Here is a 26,757-nt window from a genome sequence, read left to right as displayed (position 1 = left end):
TTAATGACTTTGGGTTGGAAGTCGATTATATTAGATATTAGAATGGCTACTTGTTTCCTCAAACCATTTCCTTGAAAATTGTTTTCTAGCCTTTCATTCTGAGGTAGTTTCTGTCTTTTTCCCTGAGATAGGTTTCCTGTAAGCAGAAAAATGTTGGGTCCTGTTTGTGTAGCCAGTCTGTTAGTCTATGTGTTTTTATTGGGGAGTTGAGTCCATTGATATTAAGAGATATCAAGGGAAAGCAATTGTTGCTTCCTATTATTTTGTTGTTAACGTTGTCATTCTGTTCTTGTGGCTGTCTTTTTTTAGGTTAGTTGAAAGAGTACTTTCTTGTTTTTTCTAGGACTTTGTTCCTGTCCTTGTTTTTTTTTTTTTTTTTTTTTTGTTTTTTTTGTTTTTTTGTTTTTTTCCTCTTATTATCCTTTGAAGGGCTGGATTTGTGGAAAGATAATGTGTGAATTTAGTTTTGTCGTGGAAAACTTTGGTTTCTCCATCTACAGTAATTGAAAGTTTGGCTGGGTATAGTAGCCTTAGCTGGCATTTGTGTTCTCTTATTGTGTGTATAACATCTGTCCAGGATCTTTTGGCTTTCATAGTCTATGGTGAAATATCTGATGTAATACTGATAGGCTTGCCTTTATATGTTACTTGACCTTTTTTCCTTACTGCTTTTAGTATTCTATCTTTATTTAGTGAATTTGTTGTTCTGATTATTATGTGTCAGGAGGAATTTCTTTTCTGATCCAGTCTATTTGGAGTTCTGTAGTCTTTGTGTATGCTCATGGGCTTCTCTTTCTTTAGGTTTGGGAAGTTTTCTTCTATAATTTTGCTGAAGATATTTGCTGGATCTTTGAGTTGAAAATCTTCATTCTTATCTACTCCTATTATCTGTAGATTTGGTCTTCTCATTGTGTCCTGGATTTCCTGGATGTTTTGAGTTAGGATCTTTTTGCATTTTGTATTTTCTTTGATTGTTGTGCCGATGTTCTCTATGGAATCTTCTGCACCTGAGATTCTCTCTTCCATCTCTTGTATTCTGTTGCTGGATTTCCTGGATGTTTTGAGTTAGGATCCTTTTGCATTTTGTATTTTCTTTGACTGTTGTGTCAATGTTCTCTATGGAATCTTCTGCACCTGAGATTCTCTCTTCCATTTCTTGTAATCTGTTGTTGATGTTCGCATCTATGGTTCCAGATTTCTTTCCTAGGGTTTCTATCTCCAGCGTTGCCTCACTTTGGGTTTTCTTTATTGTGTCTACTTCTTTTTTTAGGTCTAGTATGGTTTTGTTCATTTCCATCATCTGTTTGGATGTGTTTTCCTGTTTTTCTATAAGGACTTGCAACTCTTTAGCAGTGTTCTCCTGTATTTCTTTAAGTGAGTTATTAAAGACCTTCTTGATGTCTTCTACCATCATCATGAGGTATGCCTTCAAATCCGGTCTAGGTGTTCGGGTGTGTTTGGGTGCCCTGGACTGGCCAAGGTGGGAGTAGTGGGTTCTGATGATGGTGAGAGGTCTTGGTTTTGTTAATACGATTCTTATGTCTGCCTTTAGCCATCTGGTAAACTCTGGATTCAGTTGTTATAGTTGTCTCTGTTTAGAGCTTGTTCCTCTCGTGATTCTGTTATTCTCTACCAGCAGACCAGGGAGACTAGCCCTCTGCTGAGTTTCAGTGGTCAGAACACTCTCTTTCCAGGCAGTCTCTCCTCTTTCAGGGAAGGTGCACAGATATCTGGCATTCAGACTTGCCTCCTGGCAGAAGATGGAGGCCCGAAACAGGACCTGTCCCAGAAGCTGTTAGTTAGTTAGCTTCTGTAGTCCACACTACCACTAGTCTCGGTGGAGTCTGGGAGCCAAGATGTCTCCTGCAGATGCTCAGGCAAAGCCCTCCCAGGCCTGGTGGACATCTATCCTCTGGCAGGGAAGGTGCCCGGATTTCTGGAGCCAGAAATGGGGGCTGCCTCAGAAGCTCTGTGGCTCCTGCCTGTCCCACCAGCTGTTAGCTTCTGTAGTCCACACTCTCACCTGTGCAGAGTAGTCTCGGTGGAGTCCATTTCTAACTTGGAACCCAACAGGCCTGAATCAGACTCCGGCTTCTGCACTTAACAGACTAGAGAGCATCAGCTAAGCGCTCCTCGCTCCTCACCTGAGCCTCAGGTTTCCATTGGTGGGAAAGCACTGATGATGTCACCCTCAGAATGGGGCTGGATTAAATGTGATAAGCCTGTAAAAGTGTTCTGTATATTGGGCTCTTTAAAAACATACATTAGGCTGTTAATAAACGTTGGTTGAATATGAAAAAAAAAAAGTTGAAAAGGTCAACTAACTAAAGAGTGTTAGAAAATTCCACCAGGCCTCAAAATAGTTTAGGCAGCCCTCCCTTCCCAGGAGAAAGAAGTGGATGGAGCATATAGGCACCTCTCCCTCCCCAACAACCACCCTTCCCCCCCCCCCCCCCCCCACACACACACAAGGGAAAGGCTGATTACCGACAGCTGGCCACCTGCCTCATTTCCTAAGGGCCAATCAGTTTAAAAGTTATGCTGTTCTGCCATTCATAGTGTGCCTTTTTGCTGCTGTGCTATTCTACCCCTGAAAACTGTATAAAAAATGGTTGAACGGGCTGCCTGGGCTCACTTCTCCTTTGGGTGCAGGATAGCTGCAGAGTGTTGGAACAATAAATTCCTCTTGCTTTTTCATCGATCTCCAGCTCTGTGTGGTTCACAGGGGGTGTGGGGGTTGTGCAGGGTCCCCGGTAGCTAAGACCCCTCAGAGTCATCCAACCTGTTTTTATATCCCTATGTTCTATTAGCCATTTTCTTTTAATGAATTCTCCCATAGCTTCTTTCTAGACTGCTGGCTTCTACAAGTATTTCAGACTACAAACATGAGATAGCAGAGCAGTTGACAGTTGACACTATGATATAGTTCACTAGCAGGTGCATATATGATCCATAAAGAATTTTGTACTGGAAATATAGATGCAGTAAATGCTGTATTATAGATGTCATCTTCTAGTGAGCACATTTATCGAACCAAGTTCAGAGAAGAGAACCCTGGAATGGTGGTGACTGAGGACTAGAGAATGGGATTGTAGAATATCCACCAAGGAAAGTGAAGATAATAAAAGGAAAGGAATACCAAGAGAGTGACATTACCACTAAGTACAAAATATTGCAGGACGCTGCTCAGGAAAACTCACCCTGTGGGGTTAGCAGTTCAGGGTGAGCAGTGAGTATTAATGAACAACTTTCTATAGTGGCAGAGAGGTAGGGAGGCAAGGAGGGAGGGAGGGAGGGAGGGAGGGAGGGAGGGAGGGAGGGAGAGAGGGAGGGAGGGAGGGAAGAACAGAGGCAGAGAAGCAGAAACCCGAGAAAATCCAGGAGACTAAGGAGTGACTGGGACCTAGGAAATATGAGTGTGAACGCTCTTCAGAGCTCATCAGAATGTAGCCAATTGTTCACTGACAAACAAAGTGTCAGTTCTCCCTGGTGTATTTTTATTTTAATGAGAGTTTTCTAAGGGGTGAAATGTGAATTTAGGAAGGAAAGCATTTCCTCACAGGACTGTGGTTGGAGCGAAACATCTACCCGCACTAGTTCAGACACAGCGAAATCATTCCATCCAGATCCCTCTGCCCTTTCATGCTCATTTGCACAGTAATGCTTGGCTCTTCCGTGCCCCATGCCCTCCTCAGGCACACAAACCAGCCTAATGCACAGACACAGCTTTGATTTAGCAGAAAGCCAACAGGTACCCAGCAAAGCTTAGCGAATGCGTTTGCTTTTTTTTTTTTTTTTTTTTTTTTTTGCCTTTTAAGCCATGTCTCTGCAGCATGACCAAGTTGGTACTGGATTGCTTGATTTATTTTTCATTTTTTTTCCTTGGATGTATTAATAGAACAATCAATCAGATCTTGGCAGGGATCAGAATTGTCCATTAAAGGAGGCCAATACAATGAATCATGCATAGATTTGCTTTCTCCCTCCTCCTGATAAACAAATAGACCCGACCTTGGTTGTGCAAATGTTTCTAGCAGATGCATTGCATGGGCTTTTCATAAGATGTGCGATGTCTACATTTCAAAAATGCTAGAAGAGAGTCTTTCCACTCTAAAATCCTTCTGAAAAATGATACAAAACGTATTAAATATGCAGTGTAAAATATATTTGAGCAAGTGGCTCTATGCTCCAGGTGCTTCAGATATTTATTTAAGTTGACAGTTATTTAGGCAGAAGCTGGAATATGAGATGACCAGGAATGTTATGTTTGTTGTAGTTCTGCAAGAGCATGCCTTTTTTGAGCATATCTTTCTGGATTTCTAAAACCTTAGCACTGCATTTGATTACTGTTTGAGTAGATGTTTCATGTATTAAGAAGATCAAGGGAATTCAATGGTGGGCAGGAAAAATAATTGACCCCCCAGAAGACTTATTATTTTATTTGAGAATGTAGGAAATGGAGTTTTGTTTATGAGTACAAATTTTACCTGAGAATGTGCCAAAGGAGTCATGGTAACACAAATACATCCTGAAGAGAAATCAAAGAGCCTTTCCAACACAGCCTCGTTTCCCAAGCACGTTGGAATTGCAGTTTTATGAAAATGTATGCACAGGCTTCCATAAATATTAGAGAGTAAGAAAAGTTGTGCTGTCCTCCATTGTTGGTGGGATTGCAGGCTTGTACAACCACTCTGGAAATCACTCTGGCTGTTCCTCAGAAAATTGGACATAGTACTACCGGAGGATCCAGCAATACCTCTCCTGGGCATATATCCAGAAGATGTCCCAACCGGTAAGAAGGACACATGCTCCACTATGTTCATAGCAGCCTTATTTATAATAGCCAGAAGCTGGAAAGAACCCAGATGCCCCTCAACAGAGGAATGGATACAGAAAATGTGGTACATCTACACAATGGAGTACTACTCAGCTATTAAAAAGAATGAATTTATGAAATTCCTAGCCAAATGGATGGACCTGGAGGGCATCATCCTGAATGAGGTAACACATTCACAAAGGAACTCACACAATATGTACTCACTGATAAGTGGATATTAGCCCAAAACCTAGGATACCCAAGATATAAGATACAATTTGCTAAACACATGAAACTCAAGAAGAATGAAGACTGAAGTGTGGACACTATGCCCCTCCTTAGAATCAGGAACAAAACACCCATGGAAGGAGTTACAGAGACAAAGTTTGGAGCTGAGACGAAAGGATGGACCATCTAGAGACTGCCATATCCAGGGATCCACACCATAATCAGCTTCCAAACGCTGACACCATTGCATACACTAACAAGATTTTATCGAAAGGACCCAGATGTAGCTGTCTCTTGTGAGACTATGCCGGGGCCTAGCAAACACAGAAGTGGATGCTCACAGTCAGCTAATGGATGGATCACAGGGCTCCCAATGGAGGAGCTAGAGAAAGTACCCAAGGAGCTAAAGGGATCTGCAACCCTATAGGTGGAACAACATTATGAACTAACCAGTACCCTGGAGCTCTTGACTCTAGCTGCATATGTATCAAAAGATGGCCTAGTCGGCCATCACTGGAAAGAGAGGCCCATTGGACATGCAAACTGTATATGCCCCAGTACAGGGGAACGCCAGGGCCAAAAAAAAAAAAAATGGGAATGAGTGGTTAGGGAAGTGGTGGGGGAGGGTATGGGGGACTTTTGGGATAGCATTGGAAATGTAATTGAGGAAAATATGTAATAAAAATATTAATTTAAAAAAAAGAAATGTTGTGCTGTCTTATGCTGGTAACCATGCAATCAGCCCTTAATGTCAGCCCTCCCACAAGGAATCAATGTCTGGGGGTTCTCTTGTTCATTCATTATGGGACAACATTACAGTGGCTACTGGTTGAGCCCACTGCAGTTTGGGCTGTGATAGCTATTTCTCAACTGAGCCTCATGAGATTGAACCCTCTCACAGCGAGTAAAAAGAGAAACCCTTGTAATTACAGCCAATAAGAGACAGTAGTTTCCAAGGACTCTTGGAGAGCCATTGCCCCAAGGCTGAGACTGGAATCTCAAGTGTGCATGCTCCATTTACATTGATGCTCCGGGATTCCAGACAGCTGTCTACCTTAGGTTTTATACCTGGGAGGAAGCCATGGGAGGTACCATGCCAGACTTCAGCGTTCCAGGACATTATGCTTTAGGACTGGCAGCCGTGGAGCCTGAGGTGACCTAGCAGGTTCTGTTTATCTCAGACTGTTTCATTCTCAGCGTGTCCTACAGTTATTCTTGAGGATGTCAGGAAAGAAACAGAGGGTGTCAGTGTAAAACTCCAGCTCTCATTACAAAGCAATGGAACTCTGGACCTTGATATGAGTGACCATGGCCTGGGGACACATTTGTAGGTTATCTTTATTCCATGCTCTAACTTGGTAGTCATTATGGCATTTTTTTTCATAGAGGCAAAACTAAAAAGTGAGCTATAAATTAAGGTACTTAAAATACATTACTGTAAACATCAGCATGGAAAACCCTTCTGTAGGTCTTGGACATTGTGTGTGATGACATTTCCATCTCTTGCCATATGTACTCAAGTAGGAAAATCTTGGGCTGTTAGGGTTGGAAGACAATGTACACAGTAAGTCAGTTCTCAGGCCTGTCATGGAGAACTGCAATCTGTAAATCTGCCCTGTAGAATGTTTAACACTGGAATAGCCTTTGCTCCTCTCTGGGAACATTGGTTCTCATGACTAAGTGAATCCACTGATGGTCACTCAGAGAACTGCCTTTTGATGCTGTCCAGGGTGTTACCTCTGAAGGGGTTGGAACTTGGTGGGGGTACCAGGAGGGAGAAATTCAGATGACTACAAAACATGCCTGGAAATGTTTAATCTTTTTATTTCTTCTCCAGAGGTAAACTGCATAGTCATATTTAATAAGCCTAAGAGGCATTGTGACTGAGAAGCAGGATTGGCTCTAGATATTTTACTCGATGTCTCAGCTATTCATTGAGCTTCTCAAGAGTATTTTATCTGAAAAAGCGCAAAGCAAAAACTGTTCTGCCTCTTTTCTCATGGCTAGATCATATGCTGAACGTTATTAGGTTTTATTCAAATGTAAGGTATCTTAATCTGTTTGGAGCTAGGATTAGACATCTAGTGAGTACATGATCTAGAAAATATTTGATGAGAGATAGGGGAAATGTCACTAGAAATATTCTTATTTCAAGATACTTTTAAAAAGGTCATGATGTAATTCAGTACTATATAAAGGTTTATATTCACCAATTATATATTAGAGATCTAGAAATGTGATTTCTAAATTAAGATGCATTAATCAATGTAAGATTTTTATTTGTGTATGTATGATATGAAATAATTCTATACTTTTAACCATCATCTGGCTGCACATATTCTTTGGTGCTCTAATCTTTTTCCCTGACTTTCATTTTATAGATAGTTCTTCATTTTTGCCTTTTGCTTCTCATGCAAATCTCCTAATGAATTTCTATTATAAATGTCAGAAAGGACTCTGATGAGTTTAGGACTGGTGACCCCAGGGTGCTGAGAGCATTAAACTCCTAAGTCAAGATCTACCTTAATATCAGAATAAGTAAATGGCCGGGTCTCTGGGCCCTTTTTGTTTGTTTGCTCTCTTGATGCAGGTGAACTAATAACATACTCTTCAACATTACCCTGAGGTATATGACTTTACATGCAGAAGATGCTTTACAAATGTTAATTAATGTTAATAACAGCCATATGGCTAAACTACATTATGTTTGGATTCAGCTTTGCAACGATTCCTAATATTTATTCTGAAAGCATGACCATGTAATTTTTGAGTCAACTCTGGGACACATCACATTATCCATCTCAGCAAGACTGTGCAAAAGCAAGTCTGGGCAAAATCTGACCTTTATTGTTACATATTCTTAGATACACTCGCTCTTCCTCTGTATCACACTTTCTTTGCTTGTTTGTTGTGTTTTCCATGCGCAAAACTGACCTAGTTTACCAGGATGTTGTAACTAGACTTTAAATGAATCCAGGTATGAAAAGCCCTTAGAACAGGGGTGACCGTAAAGTAACTGCTCATTAACTGTTTGCTAGTGGCTTGTTATTTAGCAACTTTGAATCCACTCTGTGGATTTTTTGACAACATGGAACATTTCGTAAGTGTAAGGAACAGCAACAACAAGGGAATCTTTCAATTAAGGATTTCTATTTAATATCTGAAGATTACAATCTAGCCATTGTTTAAAACATATAATTGTATCTTTGTCTTCTGGCAATAGCATTTTGTCCTCATTTGATTAAATCTAGAGTTCATGATTTTCAATTGTTGGGTTGGCTGATTTCATCTTAAGATTTAATGCCAAAACAATTGATTCTTTCTGCATTTATGATTAGCTGTGGCTTGAATCAATTTATTTTGAAATGTAGTTATTATTATGGGGGAAAACAATATGAAGGTTGTATTGAAGCAGAAATGGGGAAGGAAGATTTCACTTTTAGCTTGTTTTGTTATTATCTGTGACAGATTTTTCCCATGGCTCCATTGACCCCCTACCATTCCAAAACCATGTGTAGGGGATAAGGTCTTTACTTCATAGAGAAGTTGTTACTGTTTAGTATTGAATTGGGATGATTCAGTAGCTGGTCCGTCAGTATTTATTCACTAGAAGAACTTTCCACCTTGCCTAACATGGCACAATTAAAAGTAGTGGAAAATCAGAAATCAGCTTTGCTTGGGTATCTGGAAGAAAGGATGCTCTCTGCCTTGTATGTTCAGAGAGAAGTATATAAAAAGACATTTAAAAGAAATTGCAAAAGAAATAAGTAATTACCCAATATAGTCTCGTTTTTTGATTCCTAATTCTCCACATTAGTTACATCCAAGATTCTAAGACTTATACAAGTAAGTCTGAATAATAGGAACTGCCTTTGTCTGTGGCTTTTAAAGCAGGACCAATAAGGGACGATAACAACATGCCTGGAGGTTAAATATGCTTTTCTTAGTGGATCTTTTGATGCCTGGATTTCATGACTGTGACCCAGAATGATAAAGCTTTAGCTTAGTTGATTAGGTACTCAAAGCTGGAATCTGGAATCTAATCCTGTATCCTTGCCCTGTTCCTTGATGTAAGAGCTCACATATACTTTGGTTCATAAAGTGTTCCTTTTATAATTATTCGAAGAAACACATGGAAAAAAATCTGTGGATGTGTTCTGGAAAATAATAAACATTCAATAAATATCATTTATTATGGAAATTAGAATTTGGAACAATATACATTCTTTTATTACTTTTAGTAAATGTTGTTCCAAAAAGTCAATATTTTCCTACTGAATCAAATTTAATGTTCAACCAAGAATGTACACAAAATAAATAAATATTTTTGTATTACAGTTATTTTCAACAACATGCCTTAAGTCACATAACATATGTAGTAGGAAGTAGTACTATAAAATATTGGTGATCCAGATATGGGTAAAGGGCAATGTTAACAAGAGAAAGGATTCCTGTACAGGGGACTTATTCCTAGCCAGCTTGGTCCAACCCTTTGTCAAACACTTATTGCGAAAAGAAAAGTATTGATAAAGAAGGGAAACTAGTAAAACCATGTGTGAACAGTCATAGAAGCTACATCAGACCAAATGTTATGAAATAGTTATATACAAGGGGTTGAGTCATTGTAAAACTAGGAAGTCCCAATTGAAGGCAGTGAATGTGGATTCTTTTTATTTTTTCTTTTATTAGATATTTTCTTTATTTATATTTCAAATGTTATCCCTTTCCCTAGTTTCCTCTCCAAAAATCCCCTATCCCCTCCCTCCTTGCCCTGTTCCCTAACCCACCCACTCCCATTTCCTGGCCCTGGCATTCCCCTGTACTGGGTTATAGAACCTTCACAAGACCAAGGGCCTCTCCTCCCACTGATGACTGACTAGACCTTCCTCTGCTACATATCAGCTAGAGACACGAGTTCTACCATGTGTTTTCTCTAATTGGTGGTTTAGTCCCAGGGAACTCTGTGGGTACTTGTTAGTTCATAATGTTGTTCCCCGTATAGGGCTGTAAACCCCTTCAGCTCCTTGGGTACTTTCTCGAGCTCCTTCATTGGGGACCCTGTGTTCCATCCAATGGATGACTGTGAGCATCCACTTCTGTATTTTCCAGGAATTGGCAGAGCCTCTCAGGTGACAGCTATGTCAGGCTCCTGTCAGCAAAACCTTGTTGGCATCTGCAATAGTGTCTGGGTTTGGTAGTTGTTTATGGAATGGATCCCCAGGTGGGGCAGACTCTGGATGGTCATTCCTTCAGTCTCTGCTCCACACTTTGTCTCTGTAACTCCTCCCATGGGTATCCTGTTGCCCCTTCTAAAAAGGATAGAAGTATCCACAATTTGGTCTTCCTTCTTCTTGAGTTTCATGTGTTTTGCAAATTGTATCTTGGGTATTCTGAGCTTCTGGGCTAATATCCACTTATCAGTAAATACATATCACGTGTGTTCTTTTGTGACTGGGTTACCTCACTCAAGATGATATCCTCCAGATCCATCCATTTGTCTAAGAATTTCATAAATTCATTGTTTTTAATAGCTGTGTAGTACTCCATTGTATAAATGTACCACATTTTCTGTATCCATTCCTCTGTTGAGGGACATTGGGTTCTTTCCAGCTTTTGGCTATATAAATAAGGCTGCTATGAACATAGTAGAGCATGTGTCCTATTACAAGTTGGCTCACCTTCTGGGTATATGTCCAGGAGTGGTATTGCTGGATCTTCTGGTAGTACTATGTCCAGTTTTCTGAGGAACCTCCAAACTGATTTCTAGAGTGATTGTACCAGCTTGCAATCCCACCAGCAATGGAGGAGTGTTCCTCTTTCTCTACATCCTCGCCAGCATCTGCTATCATCTCAGTTTTGGATCTTAACCATTCTGACTGGTGTGAGGTGGAATCTCAGGGTTGTCTTGGATTCTTTTTTTTTTTTTTTTGAGTAGCAAATAGTTTATTAAGTTCATGGTTTCAACTGTAGTAATAAATTCACTTGAAGAGGAGACAGTAATCAATAAATACTTATTAATCATCAGAAGATCTCTGGCCATTTGGGCTGTCACGCAGAAATCCGAAGTCACTGAAAGGCCAAATCTTAAAGAAGATATGTCCTCTTATTAGTCCATATGGTATAGGTCCATAATACCTGGAATCGGTAGAATTCTGTAAGTTATCACCTTCTAACCAAACATGACCTGTTGGCACATAACTACGGCTCTTAAATACATCAGATGGGCTAGTGCTGAGGATTTTGTCTCCTTCCAAACCAATTACTCTTTTACAGATATTTGATTTTGGATCACTTGGGCTTTTTGCAATTACAATGTCACCTCTTTGGATGCCATAAAAATGTCGGCTAAGATTTTCTGCAAAGACAATATCTGAATTTTGAATTGTGGGTTCCATTGATGGTCCAGAACACATTACAACACCACCAACGTATTCAAAAGCACAATGAGCTATGCAGCCATACTGAATGGTATAGCCAGCAAGTCGAAAAGCCTTTCCCAGAACACCACGAAGCATACTTTGATGTTGACTCTGCTACCACCAGCCATAAGTCTGTTCTACAATTTGTTCAACTTTATGGTAGGTTTCCAGGAAACCCCAGATCTGACGGAGGTCTCAAAGCGTGCGTGGGTCATCCATGGCTTCCGATTCCTGCGGCCCCAAACACCAACAGAAGTTCCTCGGCCAGGACTCAGAAGGACCTGTCTTGGATTCTTAATTCTCCATATTATACATAACCAGATGATTCCAGGAAAGTCAAACTTTCATCTTTCTCATTGACTTGGTCTGTTTGGCAAGGAGACAAGTTTATCACTAACCAAAATTAGGATTACCTTTTCGTGGCCAGAAAAAAATGGCTTTTTATACTCATATGATTCAACTGCAGCTAGAGAGATATTCAAAGTATCTCTTCCATCTAAGTAGTGATTCCAGCAAGAACAGGAGTTGCAATTTACACATGTCAGAGAACAAATACAAAGAAATATTGATTACATCTGAACATGAAAAAGAAGAAATGGACATAGGAATTTTATTTGAATAATAGTAATGTCATTATTAATAAAGACTGATTAGGCTTTTATGTCTGGTTAGATACATCCCAACTCACAAATGTGAATGGTCAGAGTAGTTACAACTTATTTAAGCTCAGTTGCATCGAGGCAGGTATGAGTAGAAGTCATGCAACATTTAGCAAGCATCATGAACTTACATGGCTGATAGCAACTAATAGATAGCTCACTTTATTTATATCCTTTTTCAGTTTGCCTGGACACAAGACTTTTATTTTTTAAACATATACTAATTTTGCACAGATATTCATGTAATTACTATCTTCATATTCATCAATCCTCTCTATCATACTTACTTACTTACTTAATTAATTAATTAATATATTTATATATTTATTATACTTCCATATCCCCCCTTTTTTTATATACCTTTAGTACTCCACAGTTAGCTTACTTTCAAACACATTTTATTCCAGAAAATTTTCCTCACTATAATGAATTTATTTACATTTATTTTGTTCATAGTATATAAAATTTTATGTAGGTATTTGAACAGGTTATTTAAAATGTTTAAGTGTTCTTCCATCACAATTTACACTATGAAAATTATAATTTACTTGTATGAAATTCCTACAGTGGTATAAATAACTGAAGAGGTTCTGGAGTGGTGAGTAATTGAAGGATATTTTAATTAGAATTACTCAACAAGAATGTGAACCACACATGTTACAGTCAAGGAAGCTGCGTCTCAATATTTCCTGTGTGACTTGGGTTAACTTTGTGATGAATGTTTGATTCATATCTGCAAAAGAGATGAAGATATGTAACAAAGAAGAAAGTAAGGAAAGAAGGGAGGGAGAGAGGAAGAAAGAAAGGAAAGAAGAGTGGGATGGAGGGTAAAAGGAAGGGAGAGAGGGAGGTAGAGAAGATGACAGCATTAAATATTTTGTATAGTAAAATGGTAGTAGCTATGCCTGTGATTAGAGCCCCTGAGTATTCAGTATCTTTAACTGTAGGCAGGAGGTGTGTAAATATTAGTGCTTCACTTATACATCTGTTCTTGCTAATAAATCACTGTATTAGGCAAATTGTCCTTTTTGTATCTTCATTATCCCTCTGCTGAGAGCTCTCAACCCCCTTCCACTATTCACTGTAAAAGATGGAGCTCATACTCAGGCCTGTAGCATACCTACTTTTGTCTGGACTTCAGCTTCTCCTTTTCCTTCAGTGAATTTCACTTAATAGCCATAGATCCCCCTGCTCCTGCTAAAATGTCTCACACAGTTCTAGAGCAGGGCTTTTACATGAACCAATTCCTCTCTTGGAAAGGCTACCAGGGATTTTGAGGAAGCCTTTTCCTTCTTCTTCGTCAGTCTTGACTTGCATCTTCTTCTCAATGGGAGTTGCCTGATTATATTGTCCTTACATGACACATCTTTCTGTATCAGTTTTCCTGCTTGGATTTTCTATCACGGTGACCATACCAGCATACTCTATATTTATTTTGCTTCCAGTGTAATATATATTTCCTAGCACTAGTACTGCATGAACAAGAGTTTTGGACAATCTTATTCATTCTCCCGTCTACAGTGCCTTGAAATCTATAATGCATAGAAAGTGGTCAATAAATATTTTCTACGTTGAGTTACTACATATGTCAATGTGCCTAGCTAAATATTTGAGTTCTTTTGAAGATATAGATAGCCTTGTCAATAGCGTTCAGCATCAGTTTTGTATGGTGGCTTCACAAAACTTAATAAAATTTTCTTTTAATTTCTATATTTCCTGAAAATTAGAAATTTATAATATCTAAATTACCATGTTAACTTCCTGATATGAGAAACACCCCAGTCATCAAACAGCACCAATTTCTCTTCATTTATTATTTTATATTCAGAAGTTTAACCCATCTCCTTACTGTATTTCTAAGCATTTCTTATATATTTTTTTCACTCTCTTGGTCTCCGTTTTCTGAGATATTCTCCCACTTCATTATAATGAACTCCATTTAGTAAAATATAAACCATGGCAGGTCTCTTCACCTTTTGTATTGATTTACCCTTTATCTCTAGATGAAAGTACCAAGTACTTATGAAAGCACTCAGTGCCCTCTGAAATCTGTTTCCACTATACCTTTGAAGCATCTCTTCTGTTTGATACAATGTGCATACTCTGTAAACTCCACTCACACAGACATAATTTCTTTTGCCTAAGTAAGTTGGGGATTTCATTTCTATTTTGTCTCTGCAACTGCTGTCTTTTATCTAAAAATAATTCTCATATTCTCTGTAAAACTCTTACTTATTCGCCTTAGTTAAGATTACATAGGTTATATTGGGGTATCATGCTACCTTTAACCTTGTATTTTAGCACAGAGAACCAATGAAACTCAAACAATGGTCTATATATCCTAAAGAGCTATTGAAACTCTTATAGGGCATAGGTAAGGGCTAATATTTTTAAAATACCATAGTGTTGATTATACTTTTAACTTTTCTGATATTTGCAATGATGGGCTAACAATATGGTAAAGATATTGGCATCTACTATATTTGCCACTGCAATGTGCTAGTTGAAGAAATTGAAAAGTCCAGGTTTTCTGTAAAATGGACTTTGTCGACTACAAAACTTATGTATTAAATTTTGACACTTGAGTGACAGTTTGGGAGGAATTTAGGAAGCACTTCCATTGCATACCAAGGCGTGACCATTTTCTTCGGGAACATACAGGTTTGAGTTTTGAGCTGAATTAGCAAATTAGTGATTCAAAAATCACTGTTATTATTTGAATGATGAATGACAGATACACTATTAACAATTTGGAAAATTTTAATAACAAATTAGTGGTAATAATAAAACAGTTACAATTTAGTAAGAAAATAAATGTGGGAAGTGATCTTGTCATTTCATGGAAAGCAAAGAAGCTTTTTATGATCAGCATTTCAAGTGAAAGAATTATGGAAATCATGTGTCTGGAACAGTGAGTTTGACAGCACCTCAATATCAAAAGATATTGCAGGTAAAAATGGTGGTATAAGAATAATTTTGATTTTTTTCATATTGAAGCATGTACATTATCAAATGCTAGAAGTTCTGAAAAGATCAGTACTCTATTATAGTAGCTTCCCCATACAATCAGAGCCTGGTGATACAAAACTGAGTTATTGAGAGATCCATTCAACGTGAAAGGTAGAGGCAGGGGTCATGGCCTTGTGTGTGTGTGTGTGTGTGTGTGTGTGTGTGTGTGTGTGTGTGATATCAGGAGTCCACAGCAACGATATTCACATCCTTATAAAAGCGCTCTCAGGAATCTTCTTTACCATTTACTCTCTGTAAGGAACAACGTATTAGAGAACGGCTCAATATTAGTGAATCTGTTTCTGTGCTACACACTCCACTCCGGTGAGTGTGCAGTTCTGGTAATTGATCCAGCAATCTCAAATAATAGAGCCTCTGCTATTTTGTAGTAGTCTTGTTTACAAACAGCATTCTGTTACAACAGCATGACAACAGATGTAAACAACAAATACCCAAGTGTAAAATTCTTTTTATCATCTAAAAAGTATCAAGGAAACACAGGGAAAAACAGTATGAGATGTCATATTTCCGTAGGTTTCCATTGGGAAGCAGAATATAAAGATGGATTGGTTAGTACAGGAGATTGCTGATTGACTTTTAGCAGTCCTCTCTCTCCCAACACCAACTATAGTTCTAAAAGAACTCAACAATTTCCTAGAAACAGCAAATCAGAGTCCTGAATTTGTCACAGTAACTCCTCTATTTACAAGCAGGATAATGTTTACAAACGTTAATAAAGGGCCTACAGTGGCAGATAACTGGAGAAGAGTGATTGGAGAGCCAAATAAGGTGAGAATGTGATGTATAAAAATGAGAGGTATAATTTATAATTGATGTTGGAAGAGAGAGGACGCAAGATGAGAGAAAAGTATAGGAGAGAGCTCGGAAAAGAAGAAATAAATTGGTTTTATCAACTGGCTGGAAAGTGGATAACACAGTGCTAGATATATTTGTGTAGTTGCATATTTACCACTGAATTTTGAGATTTTATAAGCAAGGGTTCTGATTTGGGAGAAAGGCATGGTGTTTGCAGTGGTAGAAATGTTTGCATTGGTGGTAGCCATTAACAGAATGGTTAAATGATTGTGGCTGAGGTGGAAATTAGCAAATGCTACTAAGGAATTCTGAATTAACTTTTCATTAACATCACGAATGTGTCAATTGTGGTGGAAGAGAGAGTACACAAATGACGTAGGTGAGAGTAGAGAGAAGAAATAATTAGCCTCATCTATTGGCTAGAAACTGAAAATAAACCATTCAGTATATCTGTAGTTACATGTTTATTTTCCTATAGAGTTTTTCTCAATTCTTCTTCCCAATCAGTTATTTGTATAAAGCAGTTTTCTAATAATTTGTATCTGTATGCCATTACTAATGAATAATATCTTTTCTTAGATACATTTACAGGTTGGCCATGATCCATTTAAGGTTGGAAAATATATTTTCCCATAATATGTATTTACATACTTAGTCATTAATAATGAATAATAGTTTCCTTTCTTAAATACACTTTTGGACCAGGCAGTAATCTTAGCACTGAGGCAGGAGGATTGAGGATAGCTGAGTTTGTATTTCTGACATATCTCTAAAAAGAAATTGTGTATTTGGGTGACCATGTTTCTAAAAGAACTAGACAATTTCCTAGGAACCTCAAATTAAAATACAATGCTTGGCATGAAATCCCTGCTTAAATACACTCAATTTATGATTATGCACCATAATTAATACTTTATTTTAAAAAGAAAGAACCATTCATTCATTTAAAATTTAAAAATGCAGGCATAGGCATGAGTATTACTGACTGTGTTTTTATGAAATTGTTCACTAAACTTAGGGTTTTTTTCTTCTTTTGGACTTAATAAATTTTAAAGAGAGTGTCATAGTACTTAGCATTCTATATATAAGACATCATTGGGTTTTTTTCTATACTGAATAATCCCATGATATCAGCATCTAAGAAAGATCACGGTGTATGTCAACCCAACCCAAGTAACACTACTAGAAAAAATTAGCAAATCATAAGGTGTTACAGTTTGAATCTATCTCTGGCCTGAATTTTTGTGTATAATACATTGGGACAGATATGAATTTGTCCTTACACAGCATTAGGCATTTACCAGATTATTTATAATTGCTTCCCACATATTAATTTAATCAAAAAAATAACACCAGGAAGCATTATGACTTCTGCTTTATGTATGGAATAATGAAAGCTCAGAAGCCTGATTTCCCAAGTTGCTTATGCACCTCATGTATGGTGAAGGTTGACTGAGGCATGAGTCTGGCTTTCCCAATCTTTGTCGTTACAGGTGAGCATTTCTGACAGGAGGTTTTAGAGTTTCAAAGCCCTCATAAGCTTGCCATTAAATTATACAGTAGTATTTTTACATATAAAAGAGTTCATTCTTTTTCTTTAAGAAAGAACAGATTTTTTAAAATAGATATTTTAGGAGAAATTTGCATTTACTTTAAGAAAGTCTTCCATAATTATTGATTTCAAATGATAAAATAGACTTTTTAAGCATAAGATAAAAATATATGAAAGAAGAAATCAATAGGCCATACTCTTCTATGGAGATTTAGAAACTGAAACTCCCAAACATAAATGCAGGAGTAGTAGTATAGTTGATATAATCTCATGAACAGCTTAAATCATGAACACACACATATTTACACATAAGCACACCCACTAACACACACACACACACACACATCCATCATTATCATCCCACTCTTTATCAGCATCATCATTACCATCATCTATTGCTATTTTGTTAAATATATAGATGTGCTGAATTTAGTCCATGGTACTGAATTTAGTGTTGCAAGGTCCACAAAACACATAGTGATTGTAAAAAAATAAATTATTAATAAATAAAAAGTAAAAAAAGTTCAAATACAAGAAAAAGTCAGATTATGTTATAAGAAACATTACATACGTATCTCAGGTACCTAACATGTTCCAAGCACTAAAATTGGCATTTGTAGTTTTGCAATTAATTTGTATAACAAGGAAATCCTGCATAAGATAGTTCTTGTGAGATAGTTCATGTAACATAAAATTCTATAAAATTAAATCCTGCCAAATATTGAAGAATCATATTTAATACTTGTAATCACTTATAATTTTCTATAGAGTTGCCATTTTTGCTAAAACCCAAACCAAACCAAACAAAGCCCAAAGAATATCTCTTTCTTATTCCTTGGCTGAGGTAGAATCCTGATTTTAAGCTGGAAGACTATTACTTTTTCTTACTAAAGTTTTAACATTGAAATGAAAACTTGAAGTCAAAATGACAGCCTTTATGTATACAAGTATACAATCAACTTCAGTGACGTGGCTGTTTATTTTAAAATAGAATGGAAATGTGCTCCTTTGAAGAAAATGGTTTTGTTAGCATTTTAAAAACAAAAATTAAAAGTAACAAAAGAAACAGAATGCAGTTGTTCTAATCTTTAATTAGTGTGCAGAAAAATAGATTGAAATGAAATATAACAAGCATTGTTGTCATTTTACCTTTTAGATTCTTGAGAAAATAGTGCATAGGACTTGAATAAATGTAGAAATGTATGAAGACTTCCATATAAGTCCAGAAGCTGGGAATACAACTTCCTTGAAGAAATTAAGACCAAATTGGATGCCCGGAAGTGTAAATTGAACCAACAAGAAGGACACTCTCCAAACAGGTGAGCTGTTTGCAGGCTGAATAGTTCTCTATGTTTTCAGCTTCTATGTGCTGTCACCCATTTTTAGGTTGGCCTTTGGTGTTATAGCTTTCTGAGTTATTTTAGTTGCTGTATGAAAACCCTCACCCATATAGGAAACCCTAATAAAACTCATTGATTGACCAAGTTGGACTTTGGTGGGCTGCATGTTTTTCTCAATTGTTGGTTCACTATCTGTGGTGAATAGGTGTCTGTGTAAACCCAGGAAAAGTTTGTCTTACAATACATAGGCCTAGGTGAATGATTCAGTGGGTAAAAGAGCTTTCTCCACAAGCATCAGAATTTGTGTTCAAAGAGTAAAAGGCAGACATGAGATATTATGAGAGATGCAGAAACCAAGATAAGTGCATAAAGGCAAACTAGCTACCTCATTAATAGTTTTGAGCAATAGTTCTAAAATATGTCCTTTATATTGTTGTTTAATATGCAACTTCATCTCACACATATGGATTCTCCCATCCTCATGGATTCATTCATTTAGAGTTAGCTTTGTAGTTACTGTTTGTTTGTTTTGCTTTCTTCGGAGTCACACACAGTCAAAGACTTGTTTGGACATTGATTAGCTCAAGGATTAAGTTATAGAAGAATTTATCTTATTCATATATTGGAGGATAAAACATCTGTCTCTTGGAGTGGTTTCCTGGGCTTTCCAATTCTTTAAAGGTTATTTAATTGAACCTCAATCTCAGTCCACTTCTTTTACTGTCCTGTTCATATTTCATAAGGAAGTAATTGTTCCACACAATATCTGAAATTGAAGGGTAATCCTTTGATTTTTCCCAAAGTCCTCCTGACTCTTGATCAATATGGGGACCTTGGAGATTGATGGGTTACAAACCATCTGAGATGCCAGCTCTTTTACTCCAGGGCGATTTGTTGCTGAAATAAATACTTGAAATACAAAAGAAAATATTTCTGTTGTTATTAACAAAGAATGGGGAAGATCACACATTGCAACTTGTTTTTTTCAGATCAAGAATGTTAGAAGACTAAGCAAGAGGATAAAGAAAGATAAGAAAGATAGAGAGAGGGAGCAGAAGGCAGGGAAGAAAAGAGAGTGAGAGAGGAAGATAAAGGGGTAATGGGGTGTTATTGTCTTTCACAACCTAATTGTTTTCATTAATTATTTTATTTATTTACAAATGTCTCCCTTCACAGTCCTCCAAATTGATCCACCCACCCCATCCCCTGTACCCTTTCATCTCTAAGAGGATGTTCCCTATAACCCACCCACTCCCACCTTACCCTTCTTGCATTCTCCTTCACTGGGGCATCAAGCCTCAACAGGAGGCTTATCCCTTCCAACTGATGCCAGACAAGGCAGTCCTCTGCTATGTACTTAGCAGGGGCCACAGACCAGTCCATGTGTGCTCCTTGGAGCTCTGAAAAGCCTAATAGTTGATATTGTTGTTCTTCCTATGGGGTTACAATCCCCTTCATCACAACATTATTTCATAATTGACATTTCAACAGTTTCCTCACATTTTATCAACAAGACACAAGATAAGACAATAGGATTTCACCAGAGCATAAAAATCATGAAGCAGACATGGATCATTGGAAACCATAGAAAACACTCCTTAACATGAGTTGAGTATCTATTTCAAAATTCATGCTAAAATGAAATTCCCAGTAGGTGGTATTTTGAACTGGGTTCCTTGAAAAATTATAGGTACAGAAGGCTCCACCATCTTGATGAATCAGTGTTCTTTCTGAGTGTGAGTTCATTATCTTGTCAATGAACAAGTTGTTAGGGCATCAAGCTCTGCCTCCTGGTTCTCTCTGGCTTCTTATTTCTCTTCTTTTGCCATGTGATGCTTTCTCTCTGATCTTGAAACAGCAATAAGGCCCTCAACAGATGCTGACCACCATTCCCAAGGATATCCTAGACCCCAGAACTGTGAGAGCTCAAATTATTGCTTTATATAATACTCACTTTGAAGTGTTTATCACCGCAGCAGAAGCTGAATATAAAATATCATCTCTGTGAATTGATTAGACTGTGGGAAAATATAAGCTAATTCATCATATAGTTAGCATTTCATAGTAAAAATCATTTACAAAACATAAAAGTACTGTAAGGAGTCATTTCTTCTGAGGAATTTGCCACATTTGTACATTGTAATACAGGATATTTTAAAACATTTGTATTTCCACATTGTTTCTTAGACATCATGCTTGGTAAACCTATTTAATCCCAACTATAATCTAACCATCATCTCCCTGCTCTTTCTGCTCAAAGTGTGTTTTATATTATAAAAATCTAAAAATGTGCTCATTTTCCATTGGGGGGAAAAACCTATAACATGTAAAGAAGTAATAAATTAGACATTGCATTTATAGGTGCTAAAATAAACAAAACAGACTGTGTATAAGCAGGTTATAATTATTCAAATAAAAGAAAAAAGGCCAACATTTTGGAATCTGCTAAGAAACATTATAAAAGAATTGACACTTGGCCTGACCATAAACCTGTGTCATCCTTATACCTACACAATCCAACCCTTCTGGACTGGTAAGGAATTTTCTATGGCTTTATTTTCTGGCACAAAGGAACATCCTTCCTTCCAAAAAAAAAATGGATTATCTCTGTGCCAACCAGCATGAAATACACGGGTGAATAACACTGTCTATCAAATAATACTCTGTAAAATTGTGTGTGTGTGTGTCTGTGTGTGTGTAGATTAGTGATCATGAAGTAAATTTTTCGATCATGGTGTGTGTTCAATCCTTCAGAATTGATTTGATTTCTTTTCCTTTTTTTAAGGCTAGTTTCCTAGTAAGTGCATTGGCTACTAACAAATTCCTCTTGTGCTTAATACAGACAGCATCTGTTTAATCTGACTGCAATCACTAGCTTGGCTGACATAGCCAAATGTCATGTAGTCAAAGAACCACGCTTAGTTTGTTTCAGGTTAGAGAAACAGCATGGACCAAGAGCAGTGGCCTGCAATGTGATTGGTAGTTAAAAATGATCTTGTCTTTTTTTCCTGTGTAATTAATAACATAGACAGATGTGAATGTCTGATCTACTGAGCATGTCTGTGACAAGAACCATGAAGTAAACAGATAACGCTAATTAGACAACACCTGTCTCTGATAAAGATGAATGCGAATGTTTCACTGGAATTTTGAAAAAAAGTCTTTTATTACTCCATGGAACAAATGACTGAAAGAACGTTGTATTGTCAGGCCTTGCAATGATAACAGAAGAATTTCCACCTGCTAGACCATCTGTCTCCTCACCAGCACCATCATCAGGAAATAGAACCTTCAGGAGAGAGAGGATCGGCAAGATTAACCTGTTTTCTGTGACATGGAGTATAGTATAAAGGAGAAGCTTGTGTGAGTGGAAGTTTAAGCCAGATCTTAGAACAGTTCTCTCATTGCTCTGTTTATGTTTTACAGTATATTGGTCTTCACAGTATCCGAAAGCGATGGGGAATCCCTGGATTTTGCCAATGTCTTCTTGAGTCCAGATCAATTAAGGGCTTTGGAGAGGATTTCCAAATCATGGGAAATGTCAGCTGTTTCACTCCTGCAATAAAGTGGCAATAATAAATACTTGAAACACAAAAGAATCTAATGATTTAACAAAATAATTTTCATCATTAATGTAGTATTTTACAATAACCTTAAGGTAGAAGACTTTACGAGGGGCTATGAAGCCAATAATTCTTTGATGATTGCGATAGATTGAAAAAAAAAGTAATGTTGTTTTAATAAGCCACCTGCATTTTTAATTATTTTCAGTCATATTTTCCAGGATTTCCTTAAGCTAAAAAGAGTCTGCTCTGTAGTAACACACCTTTGTGGGTACTGTTGAATAGTAGGCCTCTGAAATGTTCAAAATCTGTTTTCAAAGTGCAAGCCGAAATTTTAATGTGATTCGCTTATCTTTCCATTTCTGCCAGACTCAGAAGCACTGGAAACTCGGAGTTAACAGTACATTTCCCTCTGACTTCATCATTTACTCCGCAACCTAAATAGCATTTGGAGAAGCGTACATAATAAATGCATTCAGACATTGCAGCTGTTTTTTGTCTGTTTTCCAAACACATAATGTGCTAATTTGAAAAAAAAATCAACAACAGCTGCAAATGCATGTCAACAGCTAGGTCTTCAAGGGAAGGCCTTAATAGGTTTTGTTAATCAGTGGTGAACCAGGTGTGAATAAATAATTAACACTCTTGATAACAGAACCCTGTTGCCACTCCTGCTACAGCTAAAGTTCTGATAGCCTTTCCTTTAAGTTCAAGATTTTCCTTCAGTCTCTGAAAATAAAAACCAGTTCAATACAGCAAAACTGAGATTTAAAACAAAACACTGTTTGCCAATATAAGGAAAAATATCTCACGTATTTTAGAACACAACTTATTCACACACAAATGCAAATGCCTAATAACCTATTTTATTGACATGTCAATTTTAAATGCTACAGCAACTAACTGCCTGATCTGGAAATGATCAAGTCCGGCTCATGTTATTTAGAACACAGCAGTGTGTTTATTAACACTGTGATTGTTGGGTCTTCCTGTTGAAAATGAAAAATGCTATTATCCAATAGATAGCTAAAATTTGTAGTTGATTTTCTTTAAATCTCATACTGTGTATGTCAATTAATCAAATATATTCCAAATACCATCTAAGGGAGTAGGAAACAAGCAAATGACAGATCATTGTTATTGAGTATAAAATACAACATATAAATACTATTTTATAATTATTTATGGTTAGTATTTTATTTATACAATATATTGAAATAAGATATAATATGTTTATATAATACATTTATTATTTATTTTTATATTAATAGATATTTATGGATAATATTATAAAGCAAGACAGAGGAGGCACCCTTCCATACAAGAAAAAGTTTTGAATTATGTCCTTGTTTTTCAAGCACTGATTCCTGGATTGGAAGCATGAAGATTATCTGGGAATTTATTCAAAAGTCAGACAGTCAGGCCTTTACTCTCGGGGAGGTTCATATATGAACCAGGACTTATGCCCCACTAGGTGATTTGAATGTCTGCCCACATTTGAGAACTATTTGTCCATGTTAGCCACATTTTTGTATAACAGAACTGTGATAATTGCCAAGAACATGGTGTGATGACTAAGTCTCATCTCTAGAAACAAAACTGTTTGGTATCCCACACAGTCTTCTGGGAAAACTACCAGATGTTAGTGTTACAACAGAGTTAGTCTTGCTAAGAGGCACTGGATAGCACAGAAGTTATTTACACCAGTTCTTATTCTCTTATGCAAGAAAGAAATACTTCATGTTTAAGTTGAATCATCTTGTACCTGTATCAAATCCTAGTCATTTTGCACTTAAACTTCCTTTCGAAGAGGGCCATCCCTAAGAATAGCTACCTGTGGGACAGAAATTCACCAGGAGAGAAAGGGGTCATCAAGGGTCACCCAAGGAAGGTGACCCTGTGAAAAATGCCTCTACTTTTTAAAATGGTTGTTTACTAAATATTCATTTAAATTCCAAATTCATATAATAAATACTTAACCTCAAATGTGATGATGTCTGGAGATGGGATATACTAACACACTCAGGATTAAATTTTTAAGTTTCACCTTCTATCATATAAGAGAAGTTTTATGTTACAGTTTGGAACTAAAGTATCTTCCAAGACAATCATGCTGAGAGTTTGCTTGCCAGTTTGTGATTGTATTAGGAAATGATGGAAATTGAAGTTGCAGCCTTGTGGAAACCATTGAGCATGTTGTCTTCGAGGTGCATTAGGATGACGATTTTAGTGTTCGCTGCATATTTTTATCATGATGTGTTGCTTCGTCCAGGCCCCCAAACAAACAGGACCACACCAACCTCTAAAACCATGAGCCAAAACAAACAAAACAACAAGAACAACAACAACAACACCTTTCCTCTTCCTAAGTTGTTTTTCTCAGGCATCTTATCATAGTAACAGAAATCCACCGTAGCATCCAAAGGGAAATTAAAAAAAAAATACTGCCCCCTTTCTTCTTTTTTTCCTTTTTATTAGATATTTTTATTTACATTTCCAATGCTATCCTCAACTTCCCCTATACCCTGCCCCTGCCCTGCTCCCCAACTCACCCATGCCTGTTTCCTGGCCCTGACATTCCCCTGTACTGGGGCATATAAACTTTGCAAGATCAAGGGCCTCTCCTCCCACTGATGACCTACTATGCCATCTTCTGTTACATATGCAGCTAGAGACACAGATCTGGGGGGTAATGGTTAGTTCATATTGTTGTTCCTCCTATAGGGTTTCAGACCCCTTTAGCTCCTTGGGTACTTTTTCTAGCTCCTTCATTGGGGGCCCTGTGATCCATCCAATAGCTGACTGTGAGCATCCACTTCTGTGTTTGCCAGGCACTGGCAGAGCCTCACAAGAGACAGCTATATCAGGGTCCTGTCAGCAAAATCCTGTTGGCATATGCAATAGTGTCTGGATTTGGTGATTGTTTATGGTTTTCTAAGCTTCTTGCTGCTACTCTTATTTATCTCTTTTTATCTTCAATAGAGCAATATGGTTTATTGATGCTTATGGAAAAATGTCATCTAACTCAAGGGCAAGAATTTTTGTGGCCTTTGCATGGTTTGAGGTGGTGTTTAAGTTTCTAATCGTTCTGCATGTCTTTTACCAGATAAAAGAGTGCCAGCCTAAAATTGAGCAAAGTAGTGCTCTGTTGATTTATATACATGTACTCTAGTCTAACAAAACAAACAAACAAATATAAAACATTTCTCATAGTGAAGTTTCAGAAAGGTGGAATACAAGGGACTATTTCCTCATATTTCTCTTTCTGAGGTGTTCAGAATTGCTTAAGGATTTATCAAGGGGTAAAGTGTTCTTTTTTGTTTTGTTTTGTTTTTTGTTTTGTTTTTGTTGTTCTTGCTTTTTTTCTTTTCTTCATTATTTTCTTCACAAATAGATTCAATTCATGGACTGGAAAGTGAAAGCATGCATCTTGCAAAAAAGTTGGGACATAATTGTGTTGTATTAGTTATGAAGTGAGTCAAAGAAACTGATATGAATCTTGTAGTACACATGCACAGTAGGTGATAACACATTCATTATATTACCATATTTTATATGTTACTTCTGTAAATCTCTGGCTTGCAAGAACCATGTACCAGCGTATCCTCAGCTGCATGCATATTAAACAAGCACTAGTTTATACCTGGTGAGAAAATGAATCCAGAGGTCTAGAGTTTTTATAATACTCTCTATGTCATTTTAATCATGTAAGACGTGTGCAACCAAACTGGCAATTGTGAAAACATGCACTTTAATGCTGGATCCTTAAAATTTAGGGCGAAAGTCCATGAGGTAAGGCTGGAATTCTAAGTTGGTTTTTACAAGACCTGAACTTGGCAATGACTGAGAAAATATTGGAAGATTAATATAAATCCGTGAAAAAAGGAGACATCTGGATCTTTCTAGAGCATAAAGTTATGGTTCTAGGGGAGTGAAACAGGGAGAAGCTATGGAAGTCGTAACTTATGGAGGACTGAAAATACCTGCTTTGTTATGGTGTTATATTTATCTATATCTATATCTATTTATATATCTATATATCTATATCTATATGTGGAAGTAATTTCTGGCTTATAGCAATGTACATATGTGCTTGAATTTAATACTTAGCATACATTATAAGAGGAGGTTCAGGTTTCTGTGTATTTCATGTCCATCCTGAGATACATTTTTCTCCATTTTTTTAGTGGAATGTGAATGCTTTATTGGTTCCCATAAACTTGAGTCAGATTTCTAGTCTCTGTTCAAGTCTAACAGCCTATATATTTTCACTTTTTTATATACTTCCAAATCTAGTTTCTCAAAAAAGTGCACATGTGCGTAACATTGAGTGAGAAGCATCCATCACATAAATG

At 37.2% G+C, this 26,757-nt stretch overlaps 1 long non-coding RNA gene and 1 pseudogene across 1 annotated transcript in view; one reads left to right on the top strand and one right to left on the bottom strand.

The window, feature by feature from the left end:
- 4932441J04Rik (RIKEN cDNA 4932441J04 gene) overlaps positions 1–26,757 on the top strand; it is a 147,836-nt gene that overhangs the window by 97,794 nt on the left and 23,285 nt on the right. The window contains exon 4 of the long non-coding RNA NR_015588.2: positions 18,656–18,818. This is a non-coding gene — a long non-coding RNA (RIKEN cDNA 4932441J04 gene). The remainder of the gene's footprint in view (positions 1–18,655; positions 18,819–26,757) is intronic.
- Gm8121 (predicted pseudogene 8121) lies at positions 10,973–11,745 on the bottom strand (annotated as a pseudogene).

Source organism: Mus musculus, chromosome 5 (assembly GCF_000001635.26).
Source record: "Mus musculus strain C57BL/6J chromosome 5, GRCm38.p6 C57BL/6J".
NCBI classification, from domain to species: Eukaryota; Metazoa; Chordata; class Mammalia; order Rodentia; family Muridae; genus Mus; species Mus musculus.
This window is presented reverse-complemented; position numbering and strand designations above follow the sequence as displayed.